Source organism: Berghia stephanieae, chromosome 14 (genome assembly GCF_034508935.2).
Source record: "Berghia stephanieae isolate SIO BIC M18660-M18661 chromosome 14, UCSD_Bste_1.3, whole genome shotgun sequence".
Lineage (NCBI taxonomy): Eukaryota > Metazoa > Mollusca > Gastropoda > Nudibranchia > Aeolidiidae > Berghia > Berghia stephanieae.
Window position 1 is genome coordinate 17994014 of NC_088373.1, and position 18060 is coordinate 18012073.

Here is an 18060-nt window from a genome sequence, read left to right on the forward strand (position 1 = left end):
CCCCCCTCCTCCCTAAAAAAAAAACAAAAAAAAAACAAAAACAAAAAAAAACAAACAACAAAACAAGCGTATCTATCAGTTCAAGAATTTTTTCCTCACACATCGAGTCTGGCAGCTTCTAATGGTGCTCACTTTACGATGTTATGACGATCGACCCAATTAGCAAATCCTTTACCGTACTCGTGCACCGTCGCAAAACCACCCGGGAGCTTCGTCACAACACACCGTTCAACTAGATGCTCTGCGGTTTCGGGCTCGTTACCACAACGGGTACATGTTGGACAGATGGAAAGTCCCCACTGATACAATGAGCCTTGTTGTTAAGCAGGTTCCCGATCAAAGTCGTTTGGCTGCCACTCATCCGGGTTTGGCTGAAAATAAATTTTGACGGGTAATGCATTCTTAATATCAAATTGTTAAATACGAGAACCAATCCTTGTTTAAAAGAACAATTTTAAACTTTTTAAAACAGTCAAAGTTTTGAAAATAAATTGGGCAATTTGTCAGTGTTGCATGTTGTAAATTCAATATATTTGAATTGTTTAGAACTATAATCTATTCTGTTAGCTGGGTTTGAAAATGGGACTTTTGCCCTTTTGTACTCAGACTAAAAAAAAGTCCAATGTTCAAATTTGTATAACTTTTGAACTCATTGCCCTACCATGTTGATTATGATAGCAACAGTTTTAGAATTATATATACTTTTCATACTGGCTTACTTACTTAATTATGTTCGGGCCATGAGGCACATAGGGCATCCACCAGACATCTTCATTTTTTGCGATCGATGGCTTTTGCGGTAGCTGTATTCCAGGACAGGCCTGCTTCTTTATTTCTTTTTCCATGGTCCTTCGCCAGGTTTCTTTGGGTCTTCTCCGCTTTCTCCTCCCATCTGCTGTCCAGCACAGGGCTGTCTTGGGAAGTGACCATTTTTCCATTCTGGCCATATGACCCAGCCAACGCCATCTTCTTCTTTTTTATTTCAATGTTAATGCAGTCAGCTTTCTTTAATACATCCACTACTTTTATTTTTCATAACGTGTACTTTTGTACAAGTTCCAAGTACAAGTTCTTATGTACTTTTCATGACAGGTAACATATTTGCTGTGTGTATGATTTGAAAAATCGTCTTGGACTGGCTCTAATTGAACGACTGCATTTGAGGTTTTGAACTCATTTTCAATGCGCGACCCCAAAGTCACCCAGAGATGTTGGGAACTTTTTCAAAAATTTAAACGCAGGATCTTAAGAAATATTTTATTAGCTTTTTAGAGGCCTTATGTCTCATCCTACATAGCAAGTGTTGCTGTTGGCCTGCGGCCTCTTGTAAAGCGCTTTGAACAGATTAAGTGGATATTGCGCTATACGAAAGCGCAAGTTTTAAAGTAATCTTTCACATATGTATTGTGGGCAGCATGCTCTTGTAGAGACGTAGGGACCGCTTGGTTGTGTAATTACCAGTGGGGAGGGATTGCTTGGTTGTGGATGTACCAATGGGAAGGGATTGCTTGGTTGTGGATGTACCAATGGGGAGGGATTGCTTTGTTGTGGATGTACCAATGGGGAGGGACCGCTTGGTTGTGGCTGTACCAGTGGGGAAGGATTGCTTGTTTGTGGATATACCAATGGGGAGGGATTGCTTGGTTGTGGATGTACAAATGGGGAGGGATTGCTTGGTTGTGTATGTACCAGTGGGAAGGGATTGCTTGGATGTGGATGTACCAGTGGGGAGGGACCGCTTGGTTGTGGATGTACCAGTGGGGAGGGATTGCTTGGTTGTGGATGTACCAGTGGGTAGGGACCGCTTGGTTGTGAATGTACCAGTGGGAAGGGATTGATTGTTTGTGGATGTACCAATGGGGAGGGATTGCTTGGTTGTGGATGTACAAATGGGGAGGGATTGCTTGGTTGTGGATGTACCAGTGGGGAGGGATTGCTTGGTTGTGGATGTACCAGTGGGGAGGGACCGCTTGGTTGTGGATGTACCAGTGGGGAGGGATTGCTTGGTTGTGGCTGTACCAGTGGGAAGGGATTGCTTGTTTGTGGATGTACAAATGGGGAGGGATTGCTTGGTTGTGGATGTACCAGTGGGAAGGGATTGCTTGGTTGTGGATGTACCAGTGGGAAGGGATTGCTTTGTTGTGGATGTACCAGTTGGGAGGGACCGCTTGGTTGTGGATGTACCAGTGGGGAGGGACCGCTTGGTTGTGGATGTACCAGTGGGGAGGGATTGCTTGGTTGTGGATGTACCAGTGGGGAGGGACCGCGTGGTTGTGGATGTACCAGTGGGAAGGGATTGCTTGTTTGTGGATGTACCAGTGGGGAGGGATTGCTTGGTTGTGGATGTACCAGTGGGAAGGGATTGCTTGGTTGTGGATGTACCAGTGGGGAGGAATTGCTTTGTTGTGGATGTACCAATGGGGAGGGATTGCTTGGTTGTGGATGTACCAATGGGGAGGGATTGCTTTGTTGTGGATGTACCAATGGGGAGGGACCGCTTGGTTGTGGCTGTACCAGTGGGAAGGGATTGCTTGTTTGTGGATGTACAAATGGGGAGGGATTGCTTGGTTGTGGATGTACCAGTGGGGAGGGATTGCTTGGTTGTGGATGTACCAGTGGGGAGGGATTGCTTGGTTGTGGATGTACCATTGGGGAGGGATTGCTTGGTTGTGGATGTACCAATGGGAAGGGATTGCTTGGTTGTGGATGTACCAATGGGAAGGGATTGCTTGGTTGTGGATGTACATGAGGGACTGGTGTGGGTACGGGGAGGGATTGCTTGGTTGTGGATGTACCAGTGGGAAGGGATTGCTTGGTTGTGGATGTACCAGTGGGGAGGGATTGCTTGGTTGTGGATGTACCAGTGGGAAGGGAATACCATTGTGTGCCTGTAATACTAATCTCATAAATAGAATGGGAATCAGAAGTAGTCATGTCACACCTTCCTCTCTTCCGGTTCACAACCCTTTGGAAGTGTGTAGCCAGTCCTCCGGAATAAACATTGAATAGGTTACATATTGAATCACTAGGTGGCATAACTATTCCTATGTAATAGGCGAGTAAAAGGACGGGATTGGATTATATTTATAGACGGCCAGCATTTGTTTCGGCTGGAAAATAAAATGCCATCACTCTGAAACCAGAAGATCAGTTGTACGATGTATGTATCCATACCTTCGAAGGTTACACTTCCAAGGAGATTGGAACCAGTATTTTAACATCACACTATTGTTCACCATTAAAACCACTGATGCCAGGTTGATTTAAGAAAATAAGCGAAATTACAAAGTGAACGTGAAACAATATTATGGTTTACCAAGTATATAGATGGGGATTATCGTCGTCAATTTGTTAGACTTGGATTGAGTTTTTCAAATCATTTTCCAGGTACTCTTTCACACCTGAGTCACTCGACACAGACAGTGACGGATAGTGTCAGAGTGTTAGAACTAAAAGCACGCCTAACTGGCAACTGGCACTGTATGAAATGGATTTTAAATGGTTTTATATGGAATCCTGCGCATTGTTAATCCGTGGAAATGCTCTAAATGAATACTCATAGTTATTTATCTTTTTAATGATAAAGGTGAAACCCCGAAACGTCCATATCATTTATCTTTGCAGATTAATTCGAAGCTTCCATTCCACTTGACTGTTGTTATTTATTTCTTCATCTTCAAGACAGGACTTGTGTACGAATTTTAGAGAACGCTAAATCGCAGACGCTGCATCGTAATCAACACAAATGTATACAACACCTTAAAAAAAAAAACACAAATTCAAACACGGAAAGTTTCTGGCTCAAAACCCGTTCGCAGCAAACAGTTGTTGACTGAAGAAGGGTTTTGAACCCGATACGTTTCGTGTTTGGATTTTTGCTCTTATATGAAGGTGTTATATTTCTTTTTGTTTATTAGTTTTTACAGTCCACATATTCTAGCAGCTTCGTACCACAGATGCTACATAAACACGTCACGCTGTGTGTAGTTGACGATTTAACACGCATCAGCGGTCAAGCTTTCCGATTGGCTGACTCCTGGTCTCAAGTTTCTTGTCATTGTCATTCGGATTTAAACGGTTACGCCATGTTATCAATTATTCTCATATTATTAATTATGCATCCCCCCCCCCCCAATCCCATTCCCAGACATATGTCACCTACCGTCTCACAAAGGTCATAGATCGACGTGGTTTAACCCTCTCCTTACCACCTACAGCAAAATCGTCACATTTGTTACGACACAATATAGATATTATATACAGTTGTTCTTATTTAGATTATGTGTAACTCATTATGATATTTGTTTAATTAATAGGAACATAAAGTTCTTTTCTAGAGAGATTGTTTGAGTTTAAAAAAAATCAATTTTCCTGCTGGTTACGACTGCCATTCTTGGGGAAATTCTGAAAATGATGGGAAAAGAGAGAGTTAACCCTATTCTTACCAACTAGTGGAAAATCCCCGAATTTCTTACGATAGCAACCACATTGTTCTCATTCAGATTTCTAATGAAGGTTGGGGTGGGGTGGGGTGGGGCCAAATGTCACTGGGGCTAATTGTAAAAAATTGACTCGACACCGGTAAAATATCGTCACAAATTTGATTTCACTTCTGACACATCTTCCGTTTCAATGACGGCATCAAACGAGATGTTTGGATAGAGGAAATTGGACCCTGGTTTTGTTGCTTGACGTGGAAAATCGTCAATTGAATAACATTTTAGCTATTTTGTTGCTTGACATGGAAAATCGTCAATTGAATAAGATTTTAGCTATTTTGTTGCTTGACATGGAAAATCGTCAATTGAATAAGGTTTTAGCTATTTTGTTGCTTGACGTGGAAAATCGTCAATTGAATAACATTTTAGCTATTTTGTTGCTTGACATGGAAAATCGTCAATTGAATAAGATTTTAGCTATTTTGTTGCTTGACGTGGAAAATCGTCAATTGAATAACATTTTAGCTATTTTGTTGCTTGACGTGGAAAATCGTCAAGTGAATAACATTTTAGCTATTTTGTTGCTGTAAACAGGGATGTACATTTTAAAATAGAGTATGCGGTAAAGACTAAGGGAGTTAATTTTTGACATTTTACACGGTTCCGTCCCTTGATTAACGTATATATTTCTTTAAAATGGCGACCAATGCTTTCAACACAATGGACACTGTATCGAAAAAAAAAAACGCTACAAAGAAAAAATTGAATGTATGAAAGAGACAGATCCATGATATAAAATCGGAAAACTGGACAAAGATTTATTAAGACATATCCTCCTATCACGTACCATCACATCTCTATCTATCTATCTATCTATCTATCTATCTATCTATCTATCTATCTATCTATCTATCTATCTATCTATCTATCTATCTATCTATCTATCTATCTATCTATATACCTATCTACCAATCTATCTATCTATCTATCTATCTATCTATCTATCTATCTATCTATTTATCTATCTATCTATCTGTCATCTATTATTATTATTATTATTATTATTATTATTATTATTATTATTATTATTATTATTATTAGATATTAGTATTATTGATTTTAGTTTCATTTCTTCTACACTGCATCAAAACTTTCAATCAACTCGACTATTGTGATTTATTTCTTCCATCTTCAAGACCGACTTTGCATGAATTTTAGAGAACGATAAATCGGTTTTGATTTTGAATCGTGCGGCTATGTGGTCTCGTGGTATGGCACTCGCTTTCGGATCGGATATCCTGGGTTCGGGCCTCGCCCGGCGCATAGCTGAGTCCTTGGAAAAGGCACTTTACTCACATTCTCTCACGGTACTCAAGAGTAAATCGAGTAACTTGCCGATAACAGCGTCGTCTCTGTCCGATAAAAAATGTAATTTCGCCTTACAGGCGTCATGTCCCGTCTACATGTTAAGTGTATCTGCTGGCCATTGGAAAGCGATTTGAGCACGTTTATTGGATTTTGCGCTATATACAATCTCAATTTACTTTTAACATTACAGGACGTTTGGTTTTGATAATAATATCCATTTAGATTGCTGTTCTCATAGTGTTAAAAGTTCACATCCCACGGCGGGACAGATTGTAACAGAGTGAGAGGGACCATTTGTAACGCTGGATGTAAAAACTTGCCCCACTATAAAACTTATGTTTTGCTTGCTTTACTTGTTTATGTTCATCACAAGAGTTGAAGATGTTTTTGTCATAATGGCGTAATAAGAACAAAATATTGTGTTGTAGAGACCGTTTTGCTGAACAAACTTATGTCTAGTTTGTACTTATTCCTTTTGAGGCCGAGTTTGAACAATCTATTTGATGAAGTGTGACTATGACGTTTTGGGGAAAACCCGGAAAATGAAGGAGAGAGAGTCAAGACTAAAAATAGAACACTCTAGTGAAAACTACACGTCTAATTATTTTAATCAAATAATTAACATACGTCAAAGGGAATGGACTCTTTCATTTAATTAGCGATTACAGATGGTGTGGACGTTGCGGGTTTCACCTTTGTCAATAAAACAGGATGAATACGACACTAAATTCGACTCATCTGTCATGTTTCCTTCATCTTTTTATTTTTGTTTATTAAATTTAAAGTTGCTGCTATCTTGGTCATAACGGAAGACACGGTCGGCCCACACAGAACATGACTAATAATATGAATATTCATTAGCTGATTCGGCTCTATCCAGGCCTGCTGTGATGAAAACCTATTTAGTTGTTGTTATGGGAAATGTGAAGGTGTGATAGAAAGATAGATAGATAGATAGATAAATAAATATAATACATTCAAATACCAAATACGAAATAGGAAAAACGGTAAAATGCAAATTGAGAAATCAGAGAGCAGTCACTGGTGTCAGATAAAGATGAGACCAAGTGTGTGTCAAACAGTGTCAAATAAAGCAAGAAAGAAATAATATACAAGACCAAAACCATACAATAAAACATCCTGCCTCTATTGGGGATCGAACATAAGACCTCCAGATTACTGACCAGTCGAGGAAGGCTAATTTTGACGGATGGTTTTCTTCTTGTATTTTTCTTTCTTACTATCTCTGGCACTGTTTGATAGAGACTTGTTGAAATGTTTATAGATAGGACTGTGTGATGGATGGTAGACATAAACACTATCTCTGGCACTGTTTGATAGAGACTTGTTGGAATGTTTATAGATAGGACTGTGTGATAGATGGTAGACATAAACACTATCTCTGGCACTGTTTGATAGAGACTTGTTGGAATGTTTATAGATAGGACTGTGTGATGGATGGTAGACATAAACACTATCTCTGGCACTGTTTGATAGAGACTTGTTGGAATGTTTATAGATAGGACTGTGTGATAGATGGTAGACATAAACACTATCTCTGGCACTGTTTGATAGAGACTTGTTGGAATGTTTATAGATAGGACTGTGTGATGGATGGTAGACATGAACACTATCTCTGGCAGTGTTTGATAGAGACTTGTTGAAATGTTTATAGATAGGACTGTGTGATGGATGGTAGACATAAACACTATCTCTGGCACTGTTTGATAGAGACTTGTTGAAATGTTTATAGATAGGACTGTGTGATGGATGGTAGACATTAACACTATCTCTGGCCCTGTTTGATAGAGACTTGTTGAAATGTTTATAGATAGGACTGTGTGATGGATGGTAGACATGAACACTATCTCTGGCACTGTTCGATAGAGACTTGTTGAAATGTTTATAGATAGGACTGTGTGATAGATGGTAGACATGAACACTATCTCTGGCCCTGTTTGATAGAGACTTGTTGAAATGGTTATAGATAGGACTGTGTGATGGATGGTAGACATGAAACACTATCTCTGGCACTGTTTGATAGAGACTTGTTGAAATGTTTATAGATAGGACTGTGTGATGGATGGTAGACATGAACACTATCTCTGGCACTGTTTGATAGAGACTTGTTGAAATGTTTAAGATAGGACTGTGTGATGATGGTAGACATGAACACTATCTCTGGCACTGTTTGATAGAGACTTGTTGAAATGGTTATAGATAGGACTGTGTGATGGATGGTAGACATGAACACTATCTCTGGCACTGTTTGATAGAGACTTGTTGAAATGTTTATAGATAGGACTGTGTGATGGATGGTAGACATAAACACTATCTCTGGCACTGTTTGATAGAGACTTGTTGAAATGTTTATAGATAGGACTGTGTGATGGATGGTAGACATGAACACTATCTCTGGCACTGTTTGATAGAGACTTGTTGGAATGTTTATAAATAGGACTGTGTGATGGATGGTAGACATGAACACTATCTCTGGCACTGTTCGATAGAGACTTGTTGAAATGTTTATAGATAGGACTGTGTGATGGATGGTAGACATGAACACTATCTCTGCACTGTTTGATAGAGACTTGTTGAAATGTTTATAGATAGGACTGTGTGATGGATGGTAGACATGAACACTATCTCTGGCACTGTTTGATAGAGACTTGTTGAAATGTTTATAATAGGACTGTGTGATGGATGGTAGACATGAACACTATCTCTGGCACTGTTTGATAGAGACTTGTTGAAATGTTTATAGATAGGACTGTGTGATGGATGGTAGACATGAACACTATCTCTGGCACTGTTTGATAGAGACTTGTTGAAATGTTTATAGATAGGACTGTGTGATAGATGGTAGACATGAACACTATCTCTGGCACTGTTTGATAGAGACTTGTTGAAATGTTATAAATAGGACTGTGTGATGAGATGGTAGACATAACACTATCTCTGGCACTGTTTGATAGAGACTTGTTGAAATGTTTATAGATAGGACTGTGTGATGGATGGTAGACATGAACACTATCTCTGGCACTGTTTGATAGAGACTTGTTGAAATGTTTATAGATAGGACTGTGTGATGATGGTAGACATGAACACTATCTCTGGCACTGTTGATAGAGAACTTGTTGAAATGTTTATAGAAGACGGCTGTGTGATGGATGGTAGACATGAACAACTATCTCTGGCACTGTTTGATAGAGACTTGTTGAATGTTTATAGATAGGACTGTGTGATGGATGGTAGACATGAACACTATCTCTGGCACTGTTTGATAGAGACTTGTTGAAATGTTATAATAGGACTGTGTGATGGATGGTAGACATGAACACTATCTCTGGCACTGTTTGATAGAGACTTGTTGGAAATGTTTATAAATAGGACTGTGTGATGGATGGTAGACATGAACACTATCTCTGGCACTGTTTGATAGAGACTTGTTGAAATGTTTATAGAATAGGACTGTGTGATGGATGGTAGACATGAACACTATCTCTGGCACTGTTTGATAGAGACTTGTTGAAATGTTTATAGATAGGACTGTGTGATGATGGTAGACATGAACACTATCTCTGGCACTGTTGATAGAGACTTGTTGAAATGTTTATAGATAGGACTGTGTGATAGATGTAGACATGAAACACTATCTCTGGCACTGTTTGATAGAGACTTGTTGAAATGTTTATAGATAGGACTGTGTGATGGATGGTAGACATGAACACTATCCTTGGCACTGTTTGATAGAGACTTGTTGAATGTTATAGATAGGACTGTGTGATGAGATGGTAGACATGAACACTATCTCTGGCACTGTTTGATAGAGACTTGTTGAAATGTTTATAGATAGGACTGTGTGATGATGGTAGACATGAACACTATCTCTGGCACTGTTTGATAGAGACTTGTTGAAATGTTTATAGATAGGACTGTGTGATGGATGGTAGACATAAACACTATCTCTGGCACTGTTTGATAGAGACTTGTTGAAATGTTTAAATGGACTGTGTGATGGATGGTAGACATAAACACTATCTCTGGCCTGTTTGATAGAGACTTGTTGAAATGTTTATAAGATAGGACTTGTGTGATGGATGGTAGACATGAACACTATCTCTGGCACTGTTTGATAGAGACTTGTTGAATGTTTATAGATAGGACTGTGTGATGGATGTAGACATAACACTATCTCTGGCACTGTTGATAGAGACTTGTTGAAATGTTTATAAGATAGGACTGTGTGATAGATGGTAGACATGAACACTATCTCTGGCACTGTTTGATAGAGACTTGTTGAAATGTTATAGATAGGACTGTGTGATGGAGGTAGACATGAACACTATCTCTGGCACTGTTTATAGAGACTTGTTGAAATGTTTAAATAGGACTGTGTGATGGATGGTAGACATGAACACTATCTCTGGCACTGTTTGATAGAGACTTGTTGAAATGTTTATAGATAGGACTGTGTGATGGATGGTAGACATGAAACACTATCTGGCAGTGTTTGATAGAGACTTGTTGAAATGTTTATAGATAGGACTGTGTGATGGATGGTAGACATGAACACTATCTCTGGCACTGTTTGATAGAGACTTGTTGAAATGGTTAAAAATAGGACTGTGTGATGAATGGTAGACATAAACACTATCTCTGGCCCTGTTTGATAGAGACTTGTTGAAATGGTTATAGATAGGACTGTGTGATGGATGGTAGACATGAACACTATCTCTGGCAATGTTTGATAGAGACTTGTTGAAATGGTTATAAATAGGACTGTGTGATGGATGGTAGACATAAACACTATCTCTGGCACTGTTTGATAGAGACTTGTTGAAATGTTTATAGATAGGACTGTGTGATGGATGGTAGACATGAACACTATCTCTGGCACTGTTTGATAGAGACTTGTTGGAATGTTTATAAATAGGACTGTGTGATGGATGGTAGACATGAACACTATCTCTGGCACTGTTCGATAGAGACTTGTTGAAATGTTTATAAACAGGCTGTGTGATGGATGGTAGACATGAACACTATCTCTGGCACTGTTTGATAGAGACTTGTTGAAATGGTTATAAATAGGACTGTGTGATAGATGGTAGAAATGAACACAATGGCATACAACACAAATCATATCAAATCACCTTTGTGGTTCCTGTTGAATTTAGTCGTTTGTTTAACGATCTAATGATGCCGACTGGAATGACGTCATTTATTCTATTTATAAAACAAAACTTATCCAATAATAATGATGTAGCATGGAAAATCCCATGTTTAAATTTATGGACAGAAAACTCGTACTTCAAATATCCATAGATTATCTGAGCACATATTTTCAGTCTGTGACCAAATCAGAGACACGTTCAATATTATCTTCGTAACTGTTTATTTGTATCAAAACATAGAAAAATTCAATAATTTAAAACTCGGTGATTTTCACGTAAAAATATGATTGAAATATTCTAGTCATAAGGAAAATGTTACCTATGTTACTATTTTTGTGATCTGTAACGTAAAACCAAACACGTAAAACATTGATTGTCTTCGACCAACAAAATGAAAATCTCCAAAAATAAAGAATAAACATCATCTCATGTCATGTATGGAAAATGCTAAAACAAGAAAGGAAAATTAAATTGGAAGTGACTTGGTGAAAACGTTAGAATAGGCACTGGTATGAGAATTTTATTTAATTAAAAAGGTGTGAATATTAAAGTGCCAGGCAAAGTAGAGCGAATGCCCTAACCTAAGACTTCCTTCTTACGTCTACCATTATATCACACAGGTTATCTGGAGTTGGGGTGAAGCGAATTCAATGCTTACGTCATGCCACATTATATCACATCAATTATTGGACTTTAAAATGATCCAAATGTTTTAAAGAGAGAAATAACAAAAAGGCTGTATAATGTAACATATATATATATATATATATATATATATTATATATATATATATATATATATATATATATATATATATATAGAGAGAGAGAGAGAGAGAGAGAGAGAGAGAGAGAGAGAGAGACGATTCAATTCCCGCTCGTGATCCAATTTATAGTTCAAGTTTAATTGTGATCAACTTCTACAATATTGTTTCGAGCATTTAGCTCAGTGAAATTCGATTGTTGTGTTTATCGTACATTTTCGGATTCGCGGTTATAGTGGTTTACATTTTTAAAAAAATAATTTTCTATGTCTGCATGAAAATGTCAGCTCCTTTTACTAAAAAGTTGAGCACTATTATTTAATGGTTTTTGTTGATATAAATAAATAAATTAAAAAATATATATATATTATATTTTGTATGTGACAATAAAAGTTTGAAGTAAATTAAAAGATAACAGCAACAGCCTTTTCTGTGACTGTAACTACAAAGTGTTCATTTTTAGAAGCGTCTACACGATATGCATGGTTGAGATCGTCTTGCCCATCTGTAAAACTACATTTGGGGGTTTTAACCCGTTATTGTCATGTCTGGCTTCACCAAAGTCAAGGATAAAATTAAAGTATTTTTCATGAATTTAGAAAAGTTTGTACGATGTTTTATCATTAACAAATAATTTATATTTAGATGACATATTGTCATGTAAGTCATTGATATAAACGATAAAAAGAAGTGGTCTCAGAACACTACCTTGGGGAACAACCGTCTTCTCTCACCATAACATAGTGGGTAACCCGTCTCCGGCAACAACTCTCTGCTTGCGATGTGTGAACAAAGACCATATTCAGTCAGTAATCTTATAACTAATACCTCGAGATTCTAATTTCGTTACACTTATTGTACATAATAGACTTCTTCGCATTGGGATTCAAACACTTTACATTATATACTCGTACATATTTTAAGCTTTTTCGTTGATAATTAGTCAAGTCTAGTTCATCACCGATTTTGTACATTGCTGTAATATTAGCCAATTGCTAATCATAAGGAATGTATGGTATTTTATTTTTGGAAATGTGAATGGAATTGTTTAGGGGAATCTAAGCTTTGTATCAATTTTAAACAGTGTGGATGACGTCATTTTACACTCCAGTTTTACATGTGTCCAATGTCAATATTGATGAAAATTATATTAAGATTTATTTCGGTTATATTGCGATAGAATAATCGCTTAAAGTTTGTTGAGATACGCGGTAAGGCGCTATATCAAAACCATGTATTATTATTTTCATCATCATCATCATTATTATTATTATTATTATTATTTATTATTATTATTATTATTATTATTATTATTATTATTATTATTATTATTTATTATTATTATTATTATTATTATTATTATTATTATTATTATTATTATTATTATTATTATTATTATTATTATTATTATATTATTATTATTATTATTATTATTATAATTATATTATTATTATTATTATCATCATCATCATCATCATCATCATCATCATCATCATCATCATCATCATCATTATTTTATTTTGTATTATATTTTTGCCATTTGTTTTCCATAGACTATTGACGCCTGGTTTTCTTTTAGATTTAGTATTTACACATTTCCATCCCATCTTAAAATCACTTTTCTACCTGCAATTATTACCATTTCCCCTTTCTATAGATATGGTAGCGTTTTTAGTAGGTCGCTTGGAGGCATTTCTGGACAAGATCTATATTTTTATATATACATTTCTTGCAAATGGTAGAAAATTTGTTCTTAGCACATATTGTCAACTAGGTCCATTTACTTTTGTTGTCATTGATCCATCTTTTTGACTGTGATATTTCTAGTCAAATTCACAGGTTTTCACATTTTTATCGATTACAAAGTCCTTAGTTAACAGCCCCAATGTGGAAAACACGTATTAACCATTTTGGCCAGAAAAGACGTCATTCAAATATCGATCGATTTAAATGACCCTCATCTTGGTAAAAAAAAACCCTCTCAAACCTGGGACGTCGCGAGGTAGTTTAACAGTCAGATGGGTGAGACTTGTGACAACAATATTTGTGGTATCAAAAAGATAGAAAAAAATACACATTCTACAGGAGCATGAAATATATGTTTAATGTCATCACATGTGAGATATAAACAAAGTGTGTAAGAAACAGTGAAAGACACAGCAAGAGATATCAATAGAAGAATAAAAAAATACCCAAAGTAATCCGCCTGCCTCTACTGGGAATCGAACCTCAGACGTCCTGATTATTTGTCTGTTTCATACACATTTTTTCAGTTCTTTTTACAGCAGTGTCTGTTCCCCATAATAATTAATGTGTGATAATTTGAACACGATATGAAATAGAATTGTTCATGTTTGCCGTCAGGGCCATGATCCATATAAATAAGTAGCATGAAGCCTTATTTAAGTATGAATGTGTGTTTGTTCGTGAGTGTCTGTGCCTGTGTGTGTGTGTGTGTGTGTGTGTGTGTGTGTGTGTGGTTTAGCACTGTTTGTTTCATGCATGTGTCTTTGTGTATATTATGTGTATGCTGCAACCAAATGAAAAATCGCCTTCATGGACAATAAAGATATAATCATCATTATAAAGTATAAAGTAGATATCGTCTGGTGAGCCACAATAAATATTAAAGTGAAGATAATCTGATTCAGAAGTGGAGAAAATTCGATCTGTTTTTTGTTTTGTTTTTGTTTTATTTTTTTTCCTTAACGGTAACGACGATTTAGGGGGCATCTCTGTATGACCTCTGTTGTAGTCACGTGACGAACTCCACCATAGTACACCGTATTTAAATTGTGAGTGGCATTATATATCTATAAACATTATATATATATATATATATATATATATATATATAATATATATATATATATATATATATATATATATATATATATAAACATTATATATATATATATATAAACATTTTATATATACATATATACATATGTTTGATTATCACTTTATAAAGCAAAATGCACACTATACATTAAAGTATGACATGGCCTTGTAATTGTATTATGTACCACAAGATGGAATGTCATATAATAATATCAGTATAATGGTATTGGTAATAATGGAATTTATAATATTAATAATAATAATAATTATAATAATAATAATAATAATAATAATAATAATAATAATAATAATAATAATAATAATAATAATAATAATAATAATAAATAATAATAAATAATAATAATAATAATAATAATAATAATAATAATAATAATAATAATAATAATAATAATAATAATAATAATAATAATAAAAATAATAATAATAATAATAATAATAATAATAATAATAATAATAATAATAATAATAATAATGACGATGATGATGATGAAGACTATTATTGATGAAAACCATGACATATTTCCTTGCTTGTGATCAATGGTGAATGTGTATTCATTCTGTCTCCAAGCGGTATTAGCAACTTAACGAATACGACTCAACCTACAACGATCGACAAACGACCACGAGGAAAACGAAGATCCGTCCTAAGACTCTGATGGACAGATCTTTGTTTTCTTCCTCGTCATTAATCGGTAGAGATCGTAACCGTTAACTTGCCATTATATCAGGATGGTCTGGATACTGGATATTGAATGTCTAGACACCAGTATAAACTAGATACTGGATATTGAATGTATAGACACCAGTATAAACTAGATACTGGATATTGAATGTCTAGACACAAGTAGTATAAACTAGATACTGGATATTGAATGTCTAGACACCAGCATAAACTAGATACTGGATATTGAATGTCTAGACACAAGTAGTATAAACTGGATACTGGATATTGAATGTCTAGACACAAGTAGTATAAACTAGATACTGGATATTGAATGTCTAGACACCAGCATAAACTAGATACTGGATATTGAATGTCTAGACACCAGTATAAACTAGATACTGGATATTGAATGTCTAGACACCAGTATATACTAGATACTGGATATTGAATATCTAGACACCAGTATAAACTAGATACTGGATATTGAATGTCTAGACACCAGCATGAACTAGATACTGGATATTGAATGTCTAGACACAAGTAGTATAAACTAGATACTGGATATTGAATGTCTAGACACCAGCATAAACTAGATACTGGATATTGAATATCTAGATACCAGTATAAACTGGATACTGGATATTGAATGTCTAGACACCAGCATAAACTAGATACTGGATATTGAATATCTAGATGCCACTATATACTGGATACTGGATATTGAATGTCTAGACACCAGCATAAACTAGATACTGGATACTGAATATCTAGACACCAGTATAAACTAGATACTGGATATTGAATGTCTAGATACCAGTATAAACTAGATACTGGATATTGAATGTCTAGACACCAGCATAAACTAGATACTGGATATTGAATGTCTAGACACAAGTAGTATAAACTAGATACTGGATATTGAATGTATAGACACCAGTATAAACTAGATACTGGATATTGAATGTCTAGACACCAGTATAAACTAGATACTGGATATTGAATGTCTAGACACCAGTATAAACTAGATACTGGATACTGAATATCTAGATATCAGTATAAACTGGATACTGGATATTGAATGTCTAGACACCAGTATAAACTAGATACTGGATATTGAATGTCTAGATACCAGTATAAACTAGATACTGGATATTGAATGTCTAGACACCAGTAAAAACTAGATACTGGATACTGAATATCTAGATACCAGCATAAACTAGATACTGGATACTGAATGTCTAGACACCAGAATAAACTAGATACTGGATGTTGAATATCTAGACACCAGTATAAACTAGATACTGGATATTGAATATCTAGATACCAGTATAAACTAGATACTGGATACTGAATATCTAGATACCAGTATAAACTAGATACTGGATATTGAATATCTAGATACCAGTATAAACTGGATACTGGATATTGAATATCTAGAAAGCAGTATAAACTGGATACTGGATATTGAATATCTAGATACTAGTATAAACTAGATACTGGATATTGAATATCTAGATACCAGTATAAACTGGATACTGGATATTGAATATCTAGATAACAGTATAAACTAGATACTGGATATTGAATGTCTAGACACCAGTATAAACTAGATACTGGATACTGAATATCTAGATACCAGCATAAACTAGATACTGGATACTGAATGTCTAGACACCAGTATAAACTAGATACTGGATATTGAATGTCTAGACACCAGCATAAACTAGATACTGGATATTGAATATCCAGATACCAGTATAAACTGGATACTGGATATTGAATGTCTAGACACCAGTATAAACTAGATACTGGATACTGAATATCTAGATACCAGCATAAACTAGATACTGGATACTGAATGTCTAGACACCAGTATAAACTAGATACTGGATACTGAATGTCTAGACACCAGTATAAACTAGATACTGGATATTGAATGTATAGACACCAGTATAAACTAGAGACTGGATACTGGATATCTAGATACCAGCATAAACTAGATACTGGATACTGAATGTCTAGACACCAGTATAAACTAGATACTGGATACTGAATGTCTAGACACCAGAATAAACTAGATACTGGATACTGAATGACTAGACACCAGTATAAACTGGATACTGGATATTGAATGTCTAGACACCAGAATAAACTAGATACTGGATACTGAATGACTAGACACCAGTATAAACTAGATACTGGATATTGAATATCTAGATACCAGCATAAACTAGATACTGGATACTGAATGTCTAGACACCAGTATAAACTAGATACTGGATACTGAATATCTAGACACCAGAATAAACTAGATACTGGATATTGAATATCTAGACACCAGTATAAACTGGATACTGGATATTGAATGTCTAGAACCAGTATAAACTAGATACTGGATACTGAATGTCTAGACACCAGTATAAACTAGATACTGGATACTGAATGTCTAGACACCAGAATAAACTAGATACTGGATACTGAATGTCTAGACACCAGAATAAACTAGATACTGGATATTAATGTCTAGACACCAGTATAAACTAGATACTGGATACTGAATGTCTAGACACCAGTATAAACTAGATACTGGATACTGAATGTCTAGACACCAGAATAAACTGGATACTGGATATTGAATATATAGACACCAGTATAAACTAGATACTGGATACTGAATATCTAGACACCAGTATAAACTAGTTACTGGATACTGAATGTCTAGACACCAGTATAAACTGGATACTGGATATTTAATGACTAGACAACAGTATAAACTAGATACTGGATACT

General features: G+C 35.7%; 1 pseudogene; it reads left to right on the top strand.

Moving 5' to 3' along the window:
* The first annotated feature begins 2745 nt into the window (after positions 1-2745).
* Positions 2746-16412, top strand: LOC144959519 (uncharacterized; annotated as a pseudogene).
* The last annotated feature ends 1648 nt before the right edge of the window (positions 16413-18060 follow it).